The 23,546-nt window shown below is 41.7% G+C and overlaps 1 protein-coding gene, 1 long non-coding RNA gene and 1 pseudogene across 3 annotated transcripts in view; 1 reads left to right on the top strand and 2 right to left on the bottom strand.

Moving 5' to 3' along the window:
- LOC144366280 (uncharacterized) overlaps nucleotides 1-23,546 on the bottom strand; it is a 470,215-nt gene that overhangs the window by 54,048 nt on the left and 392,621 nt on the right. The gene's annotated exons all lie outside the window — the stretch shown is intronic.
- Nucleotides 4,766-8,500, bottom strand: LOC101973502 (ski oncogene-like; annotated as a pseudogene).
- Nucleotides 12,242-23,546, top strand: part of LOC106145487 (MHC class I polypeptide-related sequence B-like) — a 58,218-nt gene continuing 46,913 nt past the window's right edge. For both annotated transcript variants that reach the window (XM_078020321.1, XM_078020320.1), the window contains exon 1: nucleotides 12,242-13,319. The gene's annotated coding sequence lies outside the window, so the exon portion shown is untranslated. The remainder of the gene's footprint in view (nucleotides 13,320-23,546) is intronic.

The raw sequence follows: 23,546 nt of genomic DNA, 5'->3' as shown, positions 1-23,546 counted from the left end.
TTGTAGGCAGGGGAGAAGCAGATCATGTGGCAGGCATGCTTTTCCAGGATGGGCCTTCTGGTGTCCCTGGGATTCCTGATGGACTGTCCAGTTAGGAGCTGCTGGCCCAGAGATGGGAGGGAGGGATGCTGAGCTGCAAGTGGGGCAGGCCCTGCTGGGTGAGCACCTGCCTCTCAGGGGAGGAGGTCTTGGAACTAAGGGGGGGAAGGGCTCCATGTGAGGCCTGTGCCCAGCCTGGAAGGAGTAGAAAATGCCCGCTCTGGGAGGCCCCCACTCTGTCAGGAATAGTTTGTCTCTGGAGGGGGCACTGGGCTTCACTTCAGATCCTAACTCTGAATCCTGCAGCCCTTTCTCTCCAATCCATGGTGGAAACAGAGACTAGTGATGCTGCTGATGGAGACACAGAGGAGCCAGATAAGGCAGGACAATGGGATGAGGGGGAAAAAGTCTGGGTGTTTTCTTCTCTCCGAGTAAGGCCAAGTCTGATTTTTGAGGAAGGAGAGAGAGAGAGAGAGAGAGAGAGAGAGAGAGAGAGAGAGAGAGAGAGAGAGAGAGAGAGAGAGAGAGAGAAAGCCCCAATTGAATAACCACAGCAATATTCTGCAACCAATTGAACATTGACATAGCTCCCCAGAGGTTGTGAGCTATGTCCCGAATCAGCATCAAGTGACATCAAGTGACCACACTGGATCCACACAGCTGGGGTGTCAGCCTCTTCTGAGATATCCTGGGGCTTCTCTGGGAGCTTAGCCTGTGCAGCCCTGCACTGACCAGCACTTTCCCACTTGCTGCTTTGGTATTTTCTCATCTCTACAATGTGGGCACACATGTTTTATAACTTGGGGATGGGGGTATATATGAGGTGCTTGAAGCTGTGCTGTTTGTATTCTCATTATTTTATTGCATTATAACTTGCATAAAATTATGCAGGATGTGAAAACTTAAAAAGAAGTCATTGATATAATGAAAGTACACTTTTATATACTTCCAGTCTGAAACCTACAAATTTTCCTCAATGCTAATCTTTTGGAATATTTTTAAAACCTTATTTGTTAATTAGAGAGCATGATTAATTAACTGAAGTGAATTATCAAGATTCTCACTTGTGATTCAATATTATAATTGCCTTAAATTCTTAATATATTTTAAGAATTCTAATAAATCTCAATTAAATAACCTCTAGGCATTTTGTGATACTTGGTTAGCTGATTCTAAGCCTTGTATGGAAAGATTCATGAATAATAGCCAAGACACACTGAAGCAAGAAGAGTAAAGACAATAAAGACACAGTATTCTCTTAGTAGATATCAAGACTTATACTAGATGTCTTGAGGGTAGAGAGTAGATTGTTGATACAGGGATATACAAGTAGATCTTAGAACAGAGTAGGAAGCCACAAACAAAACAACACACATTTAAACATCGGGTATATGTGACTCTGTGTATGATAGAGATCAAGACATTTAATTCATGTGTACATACAAACTGGTATGAAAGGTAATATATGGTGCTGATATATAACATTAGTAACATTAGAGATTGATGTGTAAAGGATACATTTTGGACAAATAATATAAGGACACTGGTTACCCATATGGAAATATTGAAATTGTAATCATCTCTTTCAAAATATTAATTAATATTGTAGACTACTTTTATGACCCAAACCAGAGGAAAAAATCTTTTTTGAGTTATAGTAAAGCATATACCCTAAGGGAGATTTATACAATTAAAAACATTTAACTTGGGCTTCCAGATCATTTGGAGATTTTTCCATTTCTCAGTGGACAGTGGTAATTACTAAATGTCCTTCTGCGAAATCCCTGTAAAAAGAATATACCTCAGAATGAATTGTAGGGATCTTTCTTAAAGGCACCAGCCTTCCACTCAATGGATGGTATCTGACATGGACCCTTTTAGTGAGCAGCCATTCAAGTGAGGCAAGGGGTCAGGTTTCAAGGAGCTGAGTCTAGCTTCCTGATGTCTACTGTCAGCAGGTTGATGGACATCTAGGAAGGCTACACCCAAGGGCAGAGTAAGAGAAGGGGACACATAAAGGGTGTTTCCTTGGAACATTCTATCCCAAACAGGGCAAAGGGGTAATATCACAAAGGAACAGGTGAGTGTAGCTCAATTCATGGGGCGACACACCTATGTCTGAAGATGCATCCTTAACCTCCAGGACTAGGGCAGTGTCCAGGTCACTACAAGATTTAGTGCTGATCAGAGCCTCTCTGCTCTGGGAAGGAGAATGTGAATCATTCAGACTGGCTGCCCACACACCTGTGATACATCATCATTGATATGGGCTGGTGGTTTTCACAAAGTTCTCTACACAGCAGACTCAGATAATGTACAGGCTCTAGAGTTTGCTTCAATTTGATTCACACCCTTTACTATTGTCCTCTGCTCTGAGCCTCTGTTTCTTCCCTTGGCTGCTCACGAGAATCCCCTGGAGAGTTTCAAAGACAGGATAGGTACATGAATTACTCTTCTGGTGAATCAGAGTTAAGGGTTTAATGTTTGATCCTAGCCTACACCTATTTAAAATCTATGCAGATGACTTAATTTGAAGACATTGGTCTATTGCACAGATGAATTTAGGTTTTCATTAGCTAAACTGGTTAATGTACAAAAATGTTTGGCACTCAGAACAACACATTTAATCTGAGATGCTGACTGAGAGGACACATATAAAAGAATTCAGATCAATCATGTCTTATTTCTCCTTGTTCCAATACTGTCAGAGGAATCCAGGGGAAGAAAGAGCACAAACCAATGTTCCTTCACCTTCGCTTCCATCACAGTGCTCCTGTGGAGCCCAGGCTAACTGGGGACAGCTAGCAAGGCTGACTTTGCAGATCAGGCAGTCCATACAGGGCAGTTCCCAGGACACCAAGAGGGACCTACCTGGAGACTGTATCTGCAGGCAGAGAGGACATACCCTGCACACCTGCTATCTCCACTACATTCAAAAGTATACTGGATTTCCTAGCAAGTGTAATCAAGCAAGAGAAATATAAACTATATATGAATTAGCCAAAATTTACAGCAGTTATTGGACAAGAACTAGGACAGAAATCATTTGTATTTCTGCAGAACAGAATTAATACTTTGAAAACATAATTGAGAGAGACTATAATTACTAGAGTAAGCTTTCAAAATGTTTTGAATGAAGCCACCACAAGATACAGAGTGTGAATAGCAATATTTTATTAAAATATTTTAATAGAGGAATATCCCATGTTCATGAATTATAAGATTCCATATGGTAAGAAATTGTCAGTGGTCTTCAAACCTGTTTATTAAGTGTAATCCCTATCAAAAACAGAAATAAATATTTTGTGGAACTTCAGAAGAGTATCTTCAACTTTAAAAAATCATCAATGATAACAATGAAACTCTTGAAATCAAAACATTAAATTTATTGGATTTATTTACCTAATAGGCACATTACTATGCTATAAAAATCCAACCAAATTTCTCAGAATGATTAAAGAAAGAGAGACCAGTACACAACAGAGGGAATCCAGGAAGCATCCCACGGAAATGAATACACTGGAATGCTGAGGAAGGCCATACCTTACCAGATGCGAAAAAGGACAGTTTTCCATATGTGATGGGTTGGTAAGTGACAATCCATGAATGAAAAAAAAAATTTAATGTCTTCTGCACACCACATATGCACAAAATATTAAATCTATAAAACTATGGAGAAGTTGCAGAAAGTTAACTTAATGATTATACCTTGAGAATTTCTTAAGCAAAAACAAAAAATTCATAGTAGAAATAAACTTAATACATGTCAGTACTTCAAAATCAGAAACTTGTTCTTCAAAGATGTCACTAAAAAGTGAAAAGAGAAGACAGAGAAGCATCTTCTGTGGCAAGGACTTGCCAATGGAATATGTAAAAAGTGGTCAGCCAATGAGTCTAGGGCAGTCTGCTTCAGAGTGAGATGGACTTGGGATCCAAATTTACTAAACCCAATGGGAGGCAGAAGTAGACGGGACATTTGGAATTACTGAGAAGAAGAACCCCCAGCACAGAGAGCATGATGTGTGTAGGAGAAGGATGAATGGAAAATTCAAATGAAGGAAAAAAAAATCCAGCAAACCCTTGGAAACATACTTCATCTCTTTCGCTCATTAGTTTCCCATTAGCCAAGAGGGAAATGCCCTTCAAACCACAATGACAACCTGGATGAACTTTGAAAGCAGGCTAAGTGAAAGAAGCCAGTCACAAAACACCACATGCTGTAAGATCCCATTTACATGAAATGTTCAGAATAATGAAACCTATAGTGACGAAGAGAAGAAGAGCAGGTACCTAGTGCCAGGGAGAAGTCCTGAACAGGGGAAGGGGTGACTGTGAATGGGCATGGGATTTTTTCTTGGGGTGATGGAAATATTCTAAAATTGAATGTGGTGACTGGTGCACAACTCTGTTAATGTACTGAAGTGTATATTTTAAACGTGAATGGCATGCAAATTATAACTCAGTAAAGTTGTAAGGAATAAATCTCATGAAAAAATTAAAAGTAATTTCTAAATTACAATCACTGATGCTTCCATATGGATGAGAAGTTGGGCCATCAAGAGCTTTCTTACACTGCTGCCATAGCACACAGGGGTAAAGACACCTGGACAGCAGTGTGGCATTGCCTATTAGGTTAGATATTACACACACGCAGTAGTTCCACTCCTGAACACATAATTCTGAGAGCCACATGCTCATGTGCAGAAATGAACATGTACCATGAGGCTTAGAGCAGCTTTATCATTTCCCCAACCTGAAAACAAACCAAATGACCACAAGGAGTGAAGGGACATTAACTTTATATAATGCTTTTGGTAATATGGCCATCTTGACAATATTAATTCCGCCTATCCAGGAGCATGGGAGAACTTTTCATCTTCTGAGGTTTTCTTTGATTTTTTTCTTTAGGTTTCTGTAGTTTTAATTGTAGTGGTCTTTCACCTTTTTTTTTTTTTTTTTGGTTGTTCTTAGATTGAATTGATTCCCAGGTTTGTGTGTGTGGCTATTTTGATCAGTAATTAGATTAGTATATGAATAAGAGCACAATGACCTCTGGTACTGCATGACTATATGAAGTCATATACTCACATACCTAGTTTACAACAGTGAGTTGCAGAAAACTTTACACAAATTAATTTTAAAATGGCCATTACAATTTGAAATTCATATCCTCTCATCAAGCAATCACACTATAGAGAATATATCCTACACAAGTAAAACCAATGATGCATGAAAGACTTGAGTAAGGATGTTGTTTTATCATGTGGGACTAGGAAAATAAATGATTCTTAGGGCATCATCAAACTATAGGAAAAAATAGAAACACCTCAAATGTGTTTTAGTATGTTTGTGGGGAATGGAAACGAACTACATTTTCATTCCTTAAGTGGCTGGATACATTTTAACACATTGCTAATTGATACAGTTTCACACACTCATGTTACAAATACTGTGCATCAGTTAAAAGGAATTAATTAAAGTTCTGCAGCTGAGTGACACACCAGCATAGTCCATCCCTTAAAATGTGCCATACGGCAATTCTTAGGATCATGGGAAGCTTCTCCTTTTTGGCTGAATGCAGGAACTCCACCTCCTTGTGCAGGCTGCTCTTGGCCTGCAGGACCACCCTCAGCTCTCCTTCTGCTTCACATGCACATTGATCACTTTGTGCAGGAACTTCTCTGTGGATTCCTGATGTATAGCCCACCCTTCTGGGCCTTTCAGGAGTGCTCCAGCTCTGCCTCCAGCCCACTTAGGGTGGCCATGTAGGCTGCAGCATCTGGGGCAGCTGCAGGCAGGGCTGAACTCCACTGAGCTCCTTGGCAGAGCTGGAAGAGGTAAAGGACAGTGAAGACAAGCAGGAGGTGAGTTCCTTTCTACTTTTGACTTCAACTTTAGCCTCTGAGTCCTTGTCATCTTCAGAAGCAGGTACCGGTATAAGAGTCTCTAGGGTTTGGGGTGTCTGTGGTCAGCTTCCACTTTAGCTTCCATGGCTGAATGCAAATGGTGAGAGGCTGGGGCCTGGAGACATCAGTGGTGACCAGTGGGCTGCTCACCATGCTCACCACCTTCTGCAGGGATGATGGTACAAGGGCCATGGGGAGCACTCTTTTTCACTTTTTGAAACTACAGGTAACCAGCGTCCGAAAGCAGACAGGCACTGGTGAGGGTGAATGAAGCTGAGATCCACAACCAACTGGACTGCTGACCCTTCTCAGAAGACGCTGGAGTGCTGGGAGGAGCAGCATCTGTTTTGGTGTTACAGAGCCTGGAGGGCTTGGAGGAGACCCAGGGCACCCGATTGCTAATTGAACTTCTCCTTCTTGTCATCCACGCAGTGGCCCAGGCTCACCTGCTACTCCTTGCCTGTGTAGTCCTGGCTCACCAAGATTTGGCTTCCAATTATCTGAGTCCAAGCCCCAGTGGTAGGTGTGGTTCTCCAGAGCCTTGTGCATTGCTAGCCTAACTAATATGAGCTACATTTATTTTTTATGTTTGTAGCTTATGACTTATGTAGAGTAGTATTTGTGGTTCTCCAGAGCCTTTGGGCCTTCAACTAATTGAATAATGACAACCCAGACTGTGGAGGGCTTTTTGCTTTTCTCAGTGTGCATCAGTGAAAGTGATAATTTCTAATGACACACTAAAGACAAATCAACATTCAGAAAAAAATATTTTACCAGGTATCTAGGAACACTGGCAAAAAGACACTTAAAATTAACTAATATAGTAACTAAATTGGTATTATTTCTAGAGAAGTTCAACAAGAGTGGATTCATTTTGTTGCCCAACAACCTTCTGCAGAGGGTACATGAGGTGGCTGTTGAGGCACTGGATGCAGGCTGTGCACAGCTACTGTAGAGCTCAGCCACCAGAAGCCTCTTGTGCTTGTGAAAGGACACAGGGTACAGGTGGACGCTGTACTCACTGAGCTCCAGGCCCAGCGCCTGACCGGCCGCCAGTTTCTTGCAGTGCAATGGATAGGCGCTGCCTTAGAGCAGTCTGTTGACAGGCTCTGGGCATCAGTGCTCCTGGTAGACCTTCAGGAGGATTCCCACGATGTTGGGGATGTCCTGCTGGTTGGCAGTTGCAACCTGAGCAGCACACTGTGCAGCTCTTGGCACACTGAGTTGATCTGCTGCAGTGAGAAGTTGCACAGCACTGAGATGAGGACCTGAGGTGGGCCCAGGTGCTTCTCACCACCACCACAAAGCACGAGATGGTCTTGCCCTCCAACATGGTCTTGCAGACTAGAGGCATGAAGAAGGTCCAGGGCAGCATGGGCAGAGGCAACTAGATGGCGGGAAGGTGCAGCACTGCCAGTGGCTATAAATCAATGTGACTTTGAAAACCTATAACTAATATGAATAATTATGACTTTCTGTCAATGCTTCATTTACTTTTTATGTATGTATCTTATGACTACAAGTAAGGCACTTTTTATCTCAGAGATTACAAGTCTTCTTTGGAAAAGAATTATGAAGAAGTATATAATAGGTAGCTTTCAAGTATAAAATATAGAGCTTTTATGTTTATTATTTATAAGTAATTGTTAATTCTCAAACTTTTAAAACTTAGAACAAGTACTCACATATTTTTTATTCACTCTAAATTCACTTTTTGCACATGATGTTTAAAATATGACATAGTAACGTACAAATAATGCTGGGTTCTCAACCGATGGTCAAGGCATCTGCCTTTTTATTTCTTTATATATTTGGAATACTTATCTTGTTGGATAGTATCTGGCAAAGATTTTCTCTCATTCTGTAGGCTCTCTCTTCATGGTCTTAATGATTTCTGTTGCTGTGCAGATCCTTCTTACTTTGATGCCATCCCTTGTACTAGTTCTTGGTGTGGTTTCCTGAGCTTTAGGAATCCTATAGAGGAAGTCATTCTCTTTGCGTATAGGGAGGAGTTTGACCTTATGTTTTCTTCTAGAAATTGCAAAGTTGTTGTTGTAATTCTTGGATCTTATTTCCATTTCAAGTTGACTTTTGGACAGGTTGAGATATAAGAATTCAACTCTCTGGTGGGTCTTGTGGCCTCACAGAATCTCTTCATTCCACACGCCCTCTTCCCTCAGCCTCTGTATTCCATCCTCCATTGTCTACTTGAGCATCTAAGTCATGTCCACTTGCTGAGGGGTGGACATCAGTTTTTCCTGTCTTCACAGAGATCACAGAACCACAGAAAATACCATAACTCAATTGGTTTTATGTAGTTCCATTTATGACCTCACAGTTACATAGGTTCCAAGTCCACCATGGGGTTCACAAGGCTAAGGTCAAGGTGTCTGCTGGTCTTTGTTCCTTACTGGAGGCTCTGATGAGGAAACTGCTTCCAGGATCAGTATTAAATTTGAGAATTCGGTCCCTATCTCCTTGCTGATTGTCATGAAGGAGCCACTTTTAGCTCCTGGAGCCCTCTCCTCATATGTGCCCACTACAGCAAGTGTCATGCTTCTTCCACTAGAATCTCTGATGTCCTTTCTGGTGCATCTCCACCACCTGCCTTTCCTGTAGCATCTCTCAGACTTCAGGCAGAGGAGTATTTCAGCTTGGAATTTTACTGTGATTGGATTGGTCTACCCAGGACAATCTCCCCAATTTCAGATGTTCACCTTAGTTACATCAATAATGTCCTTCCTACCATATGATACAACCTCTTTACTCTTCCAAGGATTAGGGCCTGGACATCTTTGGAAAACATTTTCAGTCCCCACTTCTTGTTGAATTGAAATCAGTGAGGAGCAGGAGACAGCACTTCTGAGAAGGTGACAGACAGGGAGGAGCCAAGAGTGCTGAGATGGGGTCCCTGGGAGTGCCTACCATGAGGGAGTTGGGGGCTTCCATCTTATGCCAGGTGAGTAGATATTGGGAAGGGGCAGCAGATGATCTGAGAATCTCAGTGTGGAGCATTTGTTCACTCCAGCTGCTGGCCCCCAGGGAAACCCCCAAGGGCGAGGACTTCAGAGGGCCTGTGTCCTTTAGGAGACCCAGTTTCTGTTAGAGCTTGGAGGTGAGGACATCTTGAGAGGTCTTTGGAGGTTTTTCATGAGCTAAGATTCAGAAGGTGCTATGGGGAGATTCCAGTATTTGGGGAGAGGGCATGAGAAGAGACAGGGATATACAGAGCCTCGGGAGGATGACAATGCAGGACATTAGAGGGGATCTACCATGGCTAGCCAAACAGGGAAAAGACACATGAGGTTAGTCCTGGGGGATTCATGCTCATACCATGGCATGTGAGGTGGGCTGGGAGAGGGCCAGGTATGGGAGCAGCTGGGTCTGGGCCTTTTCTCTGTGGATGGAGATGAGATGTGGGTTGTTGGGTCTTAATGTCACTTGGAACCTTTCTTGTTCCCTGATAATTAGGTGGAGCATCTGAGGTGAAGATTGGCTAGTCTGTGCATGATTTATTCCTCAACTGAGGAGAGTTGGGTGCTCACCCCTAGCCTCAGGTGTGCTGACCCCAGCTGTTGGAGGTGCAACACAGACACCGAGCCCTGTTCTGTCCTGCTGAGGGGGACAGAGGCCCAGGGAAAAGAGAGGCTGTGACTTTGACTAATAGTCTCAGCGTCCATATTCATACTATTGTGGATATTTGGTGGGCAGTGAGTTGCTGTTCCTAAGTAAGAGATCATTTTGCTTTAAAAACCTTAGTCAATAAGGTGTTTCCAAAAAAATATTTTCCAAAAAGTGAGAAATAAGGAGTGGAAGAGCTATTTCTACTTTTCTCATATATTGGCTGTGGTCCCTAAGGGACTGGGGCTGCAAGTTTATATGGGATCCTCAGAGAGGGCCATAATTTCTTGCAGTTGTATAAGAAATTATAATTTCTTATACAACTGCAAGAAATTACTCTTACATCCTAAAGAAATATAAGAAAATGTTGAACTAATTATGCCTATGGTCACCATTGTATTATTCTTTCAAACCTTGGAATCTTTGATCTTTTTCATGAAATTTGGATATAATTTAATTTAATACTTCCTAACAACATGGGAAATATTCACACTACAATGCTGGACAAAAATTAAATTTCTCAGGGAGTGGTGGTGCATGCCTGTAATCCCAGTGACTCCTGAGGCCGAGACAGGATGATCCTGAGCTCAAAGTCAGCCTCAGCAATGGCGAGGCACTAAGCAACTCAGTGAGTCCCAGTCTGGCTCAGTGATTGAGTGTACCTTAGTTGAATCTCTGTTAACCCTTCACCCCCCAAAATTAATTTTCAAGTGTACATGTGTGTCAGCCATATGGTGGCGCATGGGTATAAACCCAGCTACTCTACACCCAGAGACAAGACGTTGGGAAGTTCAAGGCCAGCCTGTGCAACTTAGTGAGACACTGTGTCAAAATTGAAATTTAAAAGACTGTGTATCTCAGTGGTACAGTGTCACTTGATTTAAGTGTTAGTACAAAAAAAAAAAAAGAATGTAGGGGAAAAAAGTGCATGTTTTGGAAATGCCTCAGTTGAGGGTGTGTTAGTGTTTGTCAGCTTCATAGTACTACAGTTCAATACCTGAGGCAACTAATTTATACATGAAAAGTTTTATTCAAGGAACAGTTTGGGAGGGTAAAAAGCTTATACTTGCACCAGCTCAGTTCTGGTAGGACAGTGGATGGTGGCCTGCCTTGGTGTGAGCATGTGGCAGAGCTAACCTATGACATCACCATCTAGGAAGCACAAACAGACTGGAGACCATGCCCCCTAAACCTCTGTGCCTTAAGGGCCTTCCACTGGGCCTCAACCCTTAAAGTTCACAGCATCTGCAATACCACTGTGCTGAGGATCAAGCCTTCATATAGGGTCCTGTGGATGACATGCAGGCCTATATCAAACCATAGTGGAGGGGGTGTACGTGTGTACAAATGTGTCAGTCTCTGTGGATATTTATTCATCCATTCAACCTGCAATTTTTTTGAGATAAGTTCTTGCAAATGACAGAGATGTTTAGGTAATGTACTTTGAAAGATTCTTCAAGAATTTCCAGAGGAAGTACAGGGAAAAATTTATTCACCTTTCTTTTTCTTTTTTTTTTTTTTTTTTTTGTGTGTGTGTGTGTGTGTGGTGCTGGGGATTGAACCCAGAGCCTTGTGCATGCAAAGCAAGCACTCTACCAACTGATATATATCCCTAGCCCTTGGAAAATTTTATTCAGGCCCCAGTGTTTCAGGGAGCCTGCCACAGATGAACATGTCATCAATTTTTCATGTATGTCACCAAGGAAAAAGTTATGCAAATACTGTCATACTTGCTGCATTAAGAAGGAGCACTGGAGGCTGGGGTTGTGGCTCACTGGTAGAGTGCTCGTCTAGCATGCATGAGGTACTTGGTGGGATCATCAGAACCACTTAAATGTAAAATAAAGAAGTAGTACTGGAAAGCCGATAGGAGTAGAGGAAAAAAATTCTATTTTCAGCTTTCTGGGGTGTTGCTGTCAGGGGCTGGTGGAAGGGGTGGCAGAGAGGAGGCAATTCCCTCAGGCAGGCCCAAGGCCTCCTGAGCTCTCCTCTCCTTGAGTCTCTGCTACATCCAGGACCTGGACACCTGTGCAGTTCAGGGTGCTCAGAAACTTCCTCATCACCCTCTGACACACAGCTGTTCAGGGAGAATCCAAGAGCAACGTAGCGGCGCCCCCTTGTGGTCCTTTGAGATAATTTTTCTTGGAATTGCCCCCCGCCCTCCCCCCCCCCCCCACACACACACCCTGTAATCTGGCGGAATCAGTAACAAGCTGAGGCGGGAATTTGATTTCTGGCGGGCAAGGAACCCTAGGAAATGTTTTCTGATCCTAGAACCCAAAGGTCGGCCCCCAGAGGGAGGAGATGGGAGAAGCTACAACCAGTACCCACCGGCGAAATCCGGGTAGATGATGGATGGAGTGTGTCCCACTGCACTTCCCACTTCACTGGGTGGATGTCCGCCAGCTGCGGGGTCTGCATTCTCACAGCCCGGCACCAGAGAACCCCAAACGCAGATGCAGCTCACCAGCCTCCCTCCAGGAGCCCATAAGCACCTTCAATCTGCGTTTATATCAACCAACAATTTTTATTTTCTTTGGGCCAAAGTGGGCGTGAATTGTGATCTTTGGATCCCAGTAAAGTCTAGCGCCACAAACTGCTGCCCAACTAGGGCAAGAGAGCACGCCCTGGCTTATGTAAATCAGAGCTGGGTGGTTTCTGTTTCTATTCCGGAACTGATCAGTGGCGCCCAAGGTCAGCAGGTTAGTGAGGAGAAAGCCCCCGGTATTCTTGTGAGTCCAGGGGCCCTAAGGGGAGAGTGGAGGGTGTTTAGTGACACAGAGAAGAAGGAACATGGGGGCAGGGGAGGTGCAGAAGCTCTTTGCACAGAAGACTACCCAAGAGTCTTGGAGAGAAAGGGGCAGCCAGGCCTAGGACCTGCACAGCCCCAAATCCTGAGCCAAAGACCTGCAGGGCCTCCTCTGAGGCTCACTCTTTGCTGTCATATGTAAATGTCCTGGAGCCAAACTAGCATGTAATTATTAAGGCAGTCAGTCTTTGGGGGAATAAGCAGAATAAGACAGCTTGTTGGAGCTGCCACACCTAAGAAGTCCAGGAAGGAGGGTAGACAACAGGGAGAAAAGGGTTTGGGACCAGCTGTCAGGAGAGCTGTGTTCCCTCTCCCACTCTACATCACCACCACCTTGGGGAACTTCACTAATGAAAATAGCCTCTCAGGAAGAAGACTGGACCCTAATCTTCAACCCCTTTTGTGCTTAAAAACAAACAAAACAAAAAAACTTGACTGTTAATAAAAAGGAAAGTAAGTCTAAGAGCTTGCCAAAACATCTCCATGAATGGCCTTTCCACCCACAGAAAAAGTCTAGAGGAGGGCCTTAGGGAATAGTTAGGAAGGGTAGGTAAAGTTCATTTTTATAAAGGCATTTTACAGGCATCAAAGACGAAATGAATAGTTTCTGATCCTGGAGTTGTCTGCAGTCCATGGGGATGTGATGGATGGTAAGAGGGATTCAAGGCAAGGCACAGCTAGGACCATCATGGGCCAGAACCCTGGTTATGAAACTTTCGAACATATTTGCAGCACTAAAGGAATTTTAAAATATACTGCAGCCTATTAACCACTCAGCTTTACCTATTGAATATGTTTTGGATGTGGCCTGGGCACAAGGATATTAAGGACTCTCCAAGTGGTTCTCCTAAGCAGCCAAGGTACAGAACAACTGACTCCATGTTCCAAAGACCAAGAAATGTGTGTTGGGGACAAGGCAAACTTCCAGCAGAAACAGCTGTCTGGTAAGCAATTTATTATTGTTAGTACTGAGATATAATTCATTTACCAGAAGTCAGACTTTGAAAGAGTGCAATTCAGTGGTTTTTGGTATAGTCATGCGGTTGTACCACCATCACCACTGTCTTCATGGGATTATTTTAAGGATGTAGTCAGGACTGATGGCTGGAAGGCAAGCAGGAGCAGTTGCCAGGGAGATTTCTTAGCAGTAGCATCCTGTTCAGACAGGGTAAGGAGACCAGGGGAGTCTGTTTTGACCTCAGCCTAGGGGAGATATCACCAGGGAAATGGGGGGAGAGGGTGATGCTAGAGAGCAGATTGTGGCACCTGTGGGCTTTGTTGGGAGAGTAGAGACATCCTGTGTTAAAATCAGCAGATGCAGCAGCTGTGGATTGGCTTCAGGCATTATGGTGACAACTGGAGGTAGGCACAATATTTAGGAAGAAGCATTTGCAGTATTCCTGGATGAAGGTAGATGAAAATCTGGACTAAGGTAGTTTCTATGAAGCTGTAAAAGTGTTTCAGGAGCTGACTGGGGAAGCCATACAAGCAGAGGTAAGGGCCAATTAGAAGTGACCAAGGGTGGTGATGCAGTTAAGTGAAGAAGGGAAAGCAGGTGGGTCTGTAATGGTTGGAGAGATGTAGAGTGGGCTTATTTATAGATTTGTCTAATTTGAGGGTCAAATGGGCCCAAGGTGGGCTGGCAAAGGAGGTCTGGTTGGTGTTGGATTGGCCCATGAAGAGCAGTCTGGATAGCTAGAGCAGTTACAGGATGTGGCCAGAGGAAAGGAGACCTGGTTGGATCTTGGAGGCAATGGCAGGAGAAGGAGCAGATTAGACTGGTTGAAGCCTCTTAGGGAGTTTGGAGCCTGAGTGATGTAGTGCTGAAGGGACCTCTGGGAGCAGAGGTGGCTGAATTCTACAAAGAGCTCTTGTAACCTGGTTATTGGTGACATTGCCAACAAGGCTGTACTTGATTGAGGACAGTGTCTTGGGAGAGTAACAAGGTTTGGCTCTTCCGGAAGTGTGCCATGGAAGGAACAAGCTAGAGCTGACATATGGGGTAATGTGCTACAGGAGTTTGGGGAGACCCATGTTTCTCTGTGGGCGGGATTCCACTAGGTTCCCAGTGATATGGCAGTGTTTCTAAGGTTGGGCATGGCAGTTGCTCAGAATCTGATCCTCAAGCATTCATCTAGCTGCCCTTACCTTCACGTCTAAGTTACCTGGGAAATCCTAAATCACAGGCGCTTTTCTGGACCTTGAAGCTGTAGTGACTTGGTGGATAGTTCCCAGAGTCTTTGGAAAGGTTTAGCTTGGCCTTGTGCTTGCAGGGAATTTCCACTTTAAGCGTAGCTCCTCCCTCTCTGCTCCTGATTGGTTAGAGTCAGAGGTATGTCCTCATTGGGTGAGTGCTTATTGAGCCACACCTCTTGCCAGGTAATTCACCTGTGCCTCTCTTCCCGGGAATTTGAGGCTAGTCCTGCAAGTCAGCTGGGAGGGCGGCAAAATCGCGCGCTATGAGGCTGAAGCCCGTCATGCTGCTCCTGGCAGGAGCCGCCATCTGTGCATCTTTGGGTACCGCCGCTGGTGAGTGCGCTCACTGTGGGTCTTCAGAGAGGGAAATGCTTGAGAGATCCAGGGCGTCCAGCGGCTTTCAAGGCGTGTGGAGCCCACTTGGCGGACTCTGGGGGGTTAAGGAGGGGTCTGGAGCTGGAGGAAGCCTGTTTCCACAAAACCTCAATTCCGCTTTTCAGGGCGCATTCCTCATCACCTTCCGCAAGTGGATCTGTGCCTTAACTCGCTTCCCTCCCTCTGCTCTGAGCCTTGTGCTTCCTTTTCGAACATCTGGGTTCTTAGGATGCCTTGGAGTCCCCAGATCTGCCTCCTGCTTTACTCTTTGAGAGATATTCAAGGACCCTTGGAGGTCTGCCTTTCATGGAACCACTTCCCCCTGCGGGGGTGAGGGGGGCAGTTTCCGGAGTTAGCTGCGTATTCTCACTTGAGTCTTTAGTACCTGGAGTTAGGGGTCTTCCTTTCTTCCTGCCAGGAGCTTGTAGGGCCATCCCAGCCTCCCACTGTCTTTCCTGTCGCTGTGGGTACTGACTACTCCAAACACTCAAGTGAGGGAGGTTAGAAGCTGAGGACTTCTGGGCCAAGAGATTATTCCAGTGACTTCTCTCATCTCCACTCTCAAGGTCCCCTGGCCTCCTGCTGCCTGGCGGGGGGGGGGGGGTCGTCTTCTCCCTGCTTGTACTCCCCCTAACCCTATTACTCCTATGATCTCACTGGATTTCTCCAACCTCCTCAGCTGCATGACTCACTCACCCCACCCTGTCTGTCCTGGTGCCCTCCACCTCCCTGCTCTCCCCTCCTGCCTGCAGTTCTCTGATCTACTTCTAAGGTGTCTGCCCCTCATCTTCTCACCCTCCCCACTAGATCCTTTCTCCTTCCCTGTTAGTCATTGCCTAGAGTAGCTATACCTAATGCTGCTGTAACCACCCCCTGCCCACCCACCCTTCCCAGGCCTGTATTTTGCTGTTAAAAAAAAAAAAGAGAGAGATTTTTAGTTGGAGTGGATTTTTTTCAAGTTTTCTTTTCTTTTTATGGGATGCAATGTGAAATTTTGATAAATGTACACATTTTATGACGATCAAATCAGAGTAATTAGCATATCCATCCCCTCAAATATTTCATTTCCTTGTTGTCAGATTATTTAAAATCCTCTCTTTGATCTATGTTGCAACATACACTACATTGTTATTTACTGTAATCATCTTCATGTATTATAGAACTGCATAGAAGTTATTTCTCCTTTCTAATTGAAACTTTGCATTCCTTGATCAGTGTCTCCCCTCCTCTGTCTACTCTCTACCTGTGCTAACCAGCACCCCTCCTCTCTGTCCCAGTCTCCACATATAATTGATATCATTTTGTGTCTGTTTTATTCTCATTTAATGTCCTCTAGGTTCATCTATATTGTCACAAATAACACAATTTCTTGCTTTTTAGGGACCTTTTAAGATAAATATATTGGAGATTGATCTCAGGGTCTTGTGTCTGCTGGGCAAACCCTTTATTCCTGAGCTTCACTCTCAGCCCTAATTACTTTTTTGTTGTTGCTATTGTTATTAAGAGTGATTAATATTTTTCCTGTGTATTTACCCCAATGTATTGTTCTTTTGTTTTCATCTTATTTTGTTTTGTTTTTTAGGTGCGTCTGCTGCTGTTTCCCAGGCTCGCATTAAACTCCTTGGTTCAAGGAATTCTCCTACCTTAGTCTCCCAAGTAGCTGGGATTACAGACATGCACCATAGTGCCTGGCTCTTTGTTCATTTTTTGTTCATTTTTCTATATTTTTTCTTGATATGATAGTTGTACTTAATGGTGGAGTTTGCTTTTGCATATACATACATGTACACAATATAACAAGTTAATTGTCTAATATCCTTCCCAGTATTTTCTCTTTGCATTTCCTCCTCCCTCCCCTGATTCCTTTCCTCTACTCTAGTGATCTTCCTTTTAATTTTCATGAGACCCTCCCAGCTTTCTTTTGGTTTGTCTTCTCTAGCTTCCATGTAAGAGAGAAAACATATGACCCTTGACTTTCAGAGTTGGACTTAATTCACTGAACATAATTTTGTCAAAGTTCCATCCATTTTCCTGAAAATGGAAAAAAATGATTCTTTTTTTGGCTAATTAGAACTCCTTCATTTATATATACCATATTTTCTTTTTTCGTTCATCCAGTGATGGAAATCTAGGCTGGTACCCTACTGTGGCTACTGTGAATTGTGCTTCTATAAACATGAATTTGCATGTATCATGATAGTATCACAACTTTGATTCAGTAGTACTAATATAGAGGAGTGGTACAGGTGGGTGGTGGTTCCATTCCTAGTCTTCTGAGGAACTTTCTACTGATTTCCATAGTGGTTTTACTAATTTACAAATGAACTAACATTGTTCTTTCTCTACATCTTGCCAGCATTTCTTATTGTTTGTATTCATAATGGCTGCCATTCAAACTGGAGTAAAATGAAATCTCAGTGTAGTTTTGATTTTTTATGTTTGGCCATATTTTTATTTACTACATATACTATAAACATATACAATACATGGTATAAAAACATTTTTAAAAATTTAACTGTGAAGAAAGTGTATAGTGTTATAATACAATGGCAACTGTTCATATGTTATATCAAATTGGTTTGCTTATCACCCATTTCAAACCATTAATAGTGAAATTTTACTTGTGGGAAATTAAAAATTATCTATTTGCATTATTAACAATAAAGAAGTCCAACAAATTAATAAGAATTAACCATGTCAAACATTAGTATCCAAAAAATGGGCTTTTACAGAAACTATTATATAAAATTTCAGTTTATGTTCTCTTCACATTCTTAATTATTTATTGTACAGAAGCCTTTTCATCTGATGCCATCCCATTTATTAACTCTGGGCATCATTTTCTGAGCTTTAAGTGTCCTATTGAGAAAGTCATCACCTACATCTATATGTTGAAGTGTTGGACCTCCTTTTCATCTAGGATTTGCATAGTTTCTGATCTAATTCCCATTTTTGGTCTTTGATCTATTTTGAGTTGACTTGTGCACTGTGAGAAATAAAAGTCACCTCCCAAACTTCCACATAGGCAAAGCCTGTTTTTCAGCATCATTTGTTTACAGGGTTGTCTTTTCTCCAATGTGTGTTTTAGCACCTTTTTCAAGGATCAGATGACTGTATCTGTGTGGATTTGTTTCTGTATCTCCTGTTGTATACCATTGGTATAAGTATCTGTTTTTATGCTAAGTACCATGCATTTTTTTTGTCACTATTGCTCTGTAGTATAATTTGAAGTCAGGTGTTGTAATGCTTCCAGCATTACTTTTTGGGCTCAGAATTCCTTTAGCTGTTCTTTGTCTTTCAATCTTCTAACTGCACAATAAAACTTTTCTCTAATTCTGTGAAAAAAATGTCTTTGATATTTTCATGGGGATTTCATTGAGTCTGTGTCTTGCCTTTGGTTTTATGTTCATTTTAGCAATAGTCTTTCTTCCTATCCATGAGCATGGAAGGTCTCATCCCATCTTCTGTGTCTTCAATTTCTTTCTTCAGTGTCCTATAGATGTCATTGTAGAGATTTTTTTACCCCCTTGGTTTGAATTATTCCTAGGTATAAAGATGCCCCCCTAGCTTGAAGGACATCTCATATCTAAACAATAACAGAAGACTTTTTATTACTGCTTCTATCTCCTTTCTAGTTATTGGTCTGTATAAGTTTTTTATGTCTTCTTGATTGGATTTTGGCAGGTCATATGTGTCTAGAAATGTATCCATTTTTTCTATGTTTTCCAATGTATTGGAGTATAAGTTTTCAAAACTGTCCCTCATAATCCTCTGGATTTCTGTAATATCTGTAATGATTTCTCGTTTTTCATTTCGAATTTGATTAATTTGGGTCTTCTCTCTTTTTCTTGGTAGTTCAGCTAAGGGCTTATCAATCTTCTTTATCTTTTCAGCAAATCAACTTTTCATATCATTGATCCTTTTTATTGTTTCTGTATTCTCTATTTCATCAATTTTCCTTCTGAGCTTAATTATTTATACCCTTCTACTGGTTTTGGAATTGGTATCTTATTGGTTTTCAAGGGTCTTGAGATTTGACTGTTTATCAGGGATCTTTGACTGTTTATTGGGATCTTTCTGATTTTCTAATACAGGCACTCATAGTTATAAACTTGTGTCTTAGAACTAAGTTCATAGTGTTGCCAAGGTTGTGGTATGTTATATCACTGTTTTTTTTTTTTAAAGGGAGATAAGGGAGATAGAATTTTTTTAAGAGAGAGTGAGAGAGGAGAGAGAAAGAGAGAGAGAGAGAGAGAGAGAGAGAGAGAGAGAGAGAGAGAATTTTTTAATATTTATTTATTTTTTTATTTTTTTAGTTCTCGGCGGACACAACATCTTTGTTGGTATGTGGTGCTGAGGATCAAACCCGGGCTGCACGCATGCCAGGCGAGAGCACTACCACTTGAGCCACATCCCCAGCCCTGTTATATCACTGTTTTTTGTTTCTCTCTTGATTTCTTCTATTACTCATTAATCATTCAAAAGTGTATTATTCAGTCTCCATATGTTTTTATAGGTTCTGAAGGTATTTTTTTTGTTGATTTCCAATTTCATTCCATTATGATCAAATAAGATGCAAGGAATTGTATCAATTTTTCAACTTTTGTGGCCTAATATGTGATATGTTTATGGGACAGGTCCATGGCCATCTGAGAAGGATGTATGTGGCTGAAGTTGGATATATAGTCTCTAGAATCTGTTAAGTCTATTTGATTTATAATATTTTTTTCATTATAAAACTCTTTACTAAATATATCTCTGGATGATCCATCTAGTGATGAGAGAGGTGTGTTAAAAATAACACTATTATTATACCAGGATCTATCTGAGTCTTTCATGTGAGTAGTGACAGTTTTATATCATTAGGTGCACCACCTTTTGGATTTTAACTATTTTTTTTAAATATTTTTTAGATGTTGACGGACCTTTATTTTATTCATTTATTTATATGTGGTGCTGAAAACCAAACATAATACCTCACACATGCTAAGCAATTGCTCTACCACTGAGCCACGACCCCAGCCCCGGTTTTAACTGTTTATTATAGTTAAATCTTCTTGTTGGGTTGTTCTCTTTACCATTATCTTTGTTGTTATCTTTATCATTAGGAAGTGACCTTTGTCTCTTGTGATTAATTTTGTCTTGAAGTCTGCTTTGTTGGGTGTGAGAGTGTAAACTCATGATTTGAGGGGGACTTCATTTGCATGGTCTGTCCATTTCCATCCGTTCACTTTCAACTTGTGGTTCTCTTTATCTAGAGGATGAGCCACTTACAACAACATACAGTTGAGTCTTATTTTTTAGTCCATCCTGCCAGCCTGTGTAATTAATTGGAGAGGTGAGATCATTTACATTTGATGTCATTACAGAGAGGTGTCTATAAATTCCTGCCATTTTGATTTCGTTTTTAAATTTTTTTTCTTAGTTGTTGATAGATCTTTATTTGATTTATTTATACAAGGTGATAAGAATGAATCCTAGTGCCTCACACATGCCATGCAAGTGTGCTACCGCTGAGCCACAGTCCCAGCCCCCATTTTGATTTATTTCTAATGTTTAATTTGCCATGTTTCTCATTTGTGTAAGGACACTTCAAATGAAATTTGTCCATTTTTGAACTCTGGGATTGTTTTTTATTTCTTCTGTGTGAATTATTGGCTCAATAATAACCAGCAGAGGACTCATAAATTCTATTTGTTTTTGCTTATTTTGAAAAGTTTTCCTTTCCACTTAGATTCTAAAGGAGAGCTTTGCTGTATATAGCCATCTTGGCTGACAGTTATTTTCTTTCAGGGCTTGGAACACATCATTCAAAGCCCTCCTGGATTTTAGAGTTTGTGCTGAGAAACCAGATGTAATTCTGATTGAATTGCCTTTAAATGTGACCTGACATTCTTCCCAGAGGCTTTTACCATTTTTTCCTTGCTCTGTATGTTAATCATTTTAATTATATGTTCTGTAGAGGTTCTTTTTTGATGTTGTCTGTTTGGGGTTTCAATACCTCCTGTATTGGATGGCCCCTCATTCTCAAGGTTTGGAAATTTTTCTATTATTTCCCTGAAGAGGTTATCTATGCCATTAGCCTGTCTCCCATAACTCTCTTCAATTCCAAGGATTCTTAAATTTGGTCTCTCAATGTTGTCCCAAAGTTCTTATATATTCTGGCCACCTTACTTAGTCTCTGTAATATTGTCTGAATGTTCAGGGCCTACCACTTTCTCTTTGAGCTTTGAGATTCTGTCTTTAGCATGACCTACTCTATGAAAGAGACTTTCAACTGAAGATTTTAAGTGACTTATTGTGAACCAAGATTTCTGTTTGGTTCCTTTTCAATATCTCTATCTCCTTATTGAACTTCTATTTCATACTCTTCACTGACTTTCTTAATTCATTCAGTGGTTTTCCTGTGTTGTCTTAAAATTCATTCATCATTTTTATAATCATTCTTTTGAATTCTTTATCTGATATTTCACATACTTGAATATCTTTAGTTATTTTCTGGTGAATTATCAATTTTAGCAGTTGTTGTGTTAGCTTGGTTTTCATGACTCTTGTATTCCTGTGTTGGGTTTTATGCATCTGTTGGGATGGATTTCTCTTTCCCTGTTATGTGTGGGCCTTTTTAGGCCATAGCCTTCTCTTATCACAGTGTCCTAGAGCACTCTATGTTGGGATCCCTCAGCAGAATGGTACTGATAACCTTTGTGTTCATTCTCTCTCTATTTTTGAGTGGACGTCTAGGAGTCGGACCCAAGGGCACTCCCTAGTCATTCCCGAATGGCATTGGTGTTTAGGTGTATTTTTTTTTTCTGTTTTATTCTTTGTACCAAATTTTGCTGAAGTTGGTGCAGTTAATTTTTGTGTGTGTAAGTTGTTTAGTCTCATTGCTGGTTTATTTCAGCAGCAGAGCATCTACCCTGTGACCTATAGTGTCCCTGTCAATTCCCAGCACTTTACAGAAAAAAGGAAACCAAAAGTCCCAATCACTGAAACAAATAATGTACTTCATTAAAACTAATACCTAGTGCACATTTACAACACTAATACCACAAAATTAGGAATAGTGGGGTCAGCAGTTTCCAATAGCAAAAACATAAATAGCCATGACCTAGATCCAGTATTAAAATAAACAATGAGTGTCAACTATAGCAGCCACAGAACTAATCCTTGCAACAACATGAATGGTGTGAGCCAGAGTTATATAAATTAGGCATTCTAAGAGATGGTGAAAATGCTGTTCAGAAGAGAGAGGAATATGAGGGTTGTGGTGCAGGCTTATAATCCCAGTGGCTTGGGAGGCTGAGGCAGGAGGATAGTGAGTTCAAATTCAGGCTTAGCAATGGTGAGGCTCTAAGCAACCCTGAGAGACCCTGACTCTAAATAAAATCCCAAAAAAGCGCTAAGGATGTGTCTCAGTGGTTGAGTGCCCCTGAGTTCAAGCTCCAATGAGAGAGAGAGAGAGAGAGAGAGAGAGAGAGAGAGAGAGAGAGAGAGAGAAAATATGATAGGATAGTAAAAGTAAGTTTAGAATGTTAAAAATGTAAACAGAGTGAATACAGAAGAGATGTAGCAAGTGATGGTTGTAAAGAGGGATGCCAGAAAATAGAAAAGTAAAGGGAGAGAGAAAGAGAATTTGGCTGTTAGTGGGAGAAGAAAGGAGAAAAAGAGAACAAGGGAAATAAACAAATTAAAATAAAACAAAACCAAAATATAAAAACAACCTTTTAACCCTCAAAGCCAAGGGAAAATAAACAATGCTAAAAATGAGAAAAAATGTAAAACATTATGTATTGGTATATATATATATTCATGAAATAATCAGCACAATAAAAATACCAAAATAAAATAGAAATAGAAAAAAACATTTTATGAGAAGTAAAATAATTTTCCTCTTTTGGGCTATAATAAGAGACAGAGATCAAGCTCTGGGAGTTGTTAACCCCTTCCTCTTTTTCTATTTCTCTCACAGCTGCCAGCAGGAGTAGTCTAAAACTGAAGCTTGTTGAAATAGCTCTCAGCTTCTTACCAGTGTAAGGGGTAATGGAATAGGAAGGACTGTTGCTTGGAGTTTTCTCTCACAGACCATATTGATGCACTCCCAGGGTGAGCCTGCTACAGAGTTCCAATTGGGAAGATCTGGTGGCTGTGGCTTGAGACTTTTAGGCCTTGGGAACTTGGTTGGGTGGTATCTGCTCTGGCTTTCCAGATCAACACTGTGGCCAGACAGATGTAGATCTTTGCTGGGAGTCTGGATCTCTGGAGTTTCTACTTGTGCGGAAGGGGAGCGCAACCTGCACAAGTGTCACACACTCAGCTGCCCACAAATATAGCCATCCAGGGGTTAGTCCCTGAGTGTGCTTATGTCCTTCAGATTCCCAACCCTCTTCAAGGAGGTCATGTGAGTCACCAGACTCAATGGACAGTGAGTTGCAGTTCTCGAAGTATTTCTGACTTGAAGCCCCCCCACCCCCACACAGACAGTGTCTGTGCCTGTTTCACTCATTGTTCTAGGTACAACCCAGGCCACACTGTGGGTACTCATCTGGACAGTATAGAGATATTTGTTAGGATCTTCTGGGCTCTGGAAGCAGGAAGCTGCA

This window comes from Ictidomys tridecemlineatus, chromosome 8, assembly GCF_052094955.1.
Source record: "Ictidomys tridecemlineatus isolate mIctTri1 chromosome 8, mIctTri1.hap1, whole genome shotgun sequence".
Taxonomy (NCBI): domain Eukaryota; kingdom Metazoa; phylum Chordata; class Mammalia; order Rodentia; family Sciuridae; genus Ictidomys; species Ictidomys tridecemlineatus.
The sequence above is the reverse complement of the archived record's forward strand: the minus strand, read 5'-3'. Positions and strand labels throughout refer to the sequence as shown.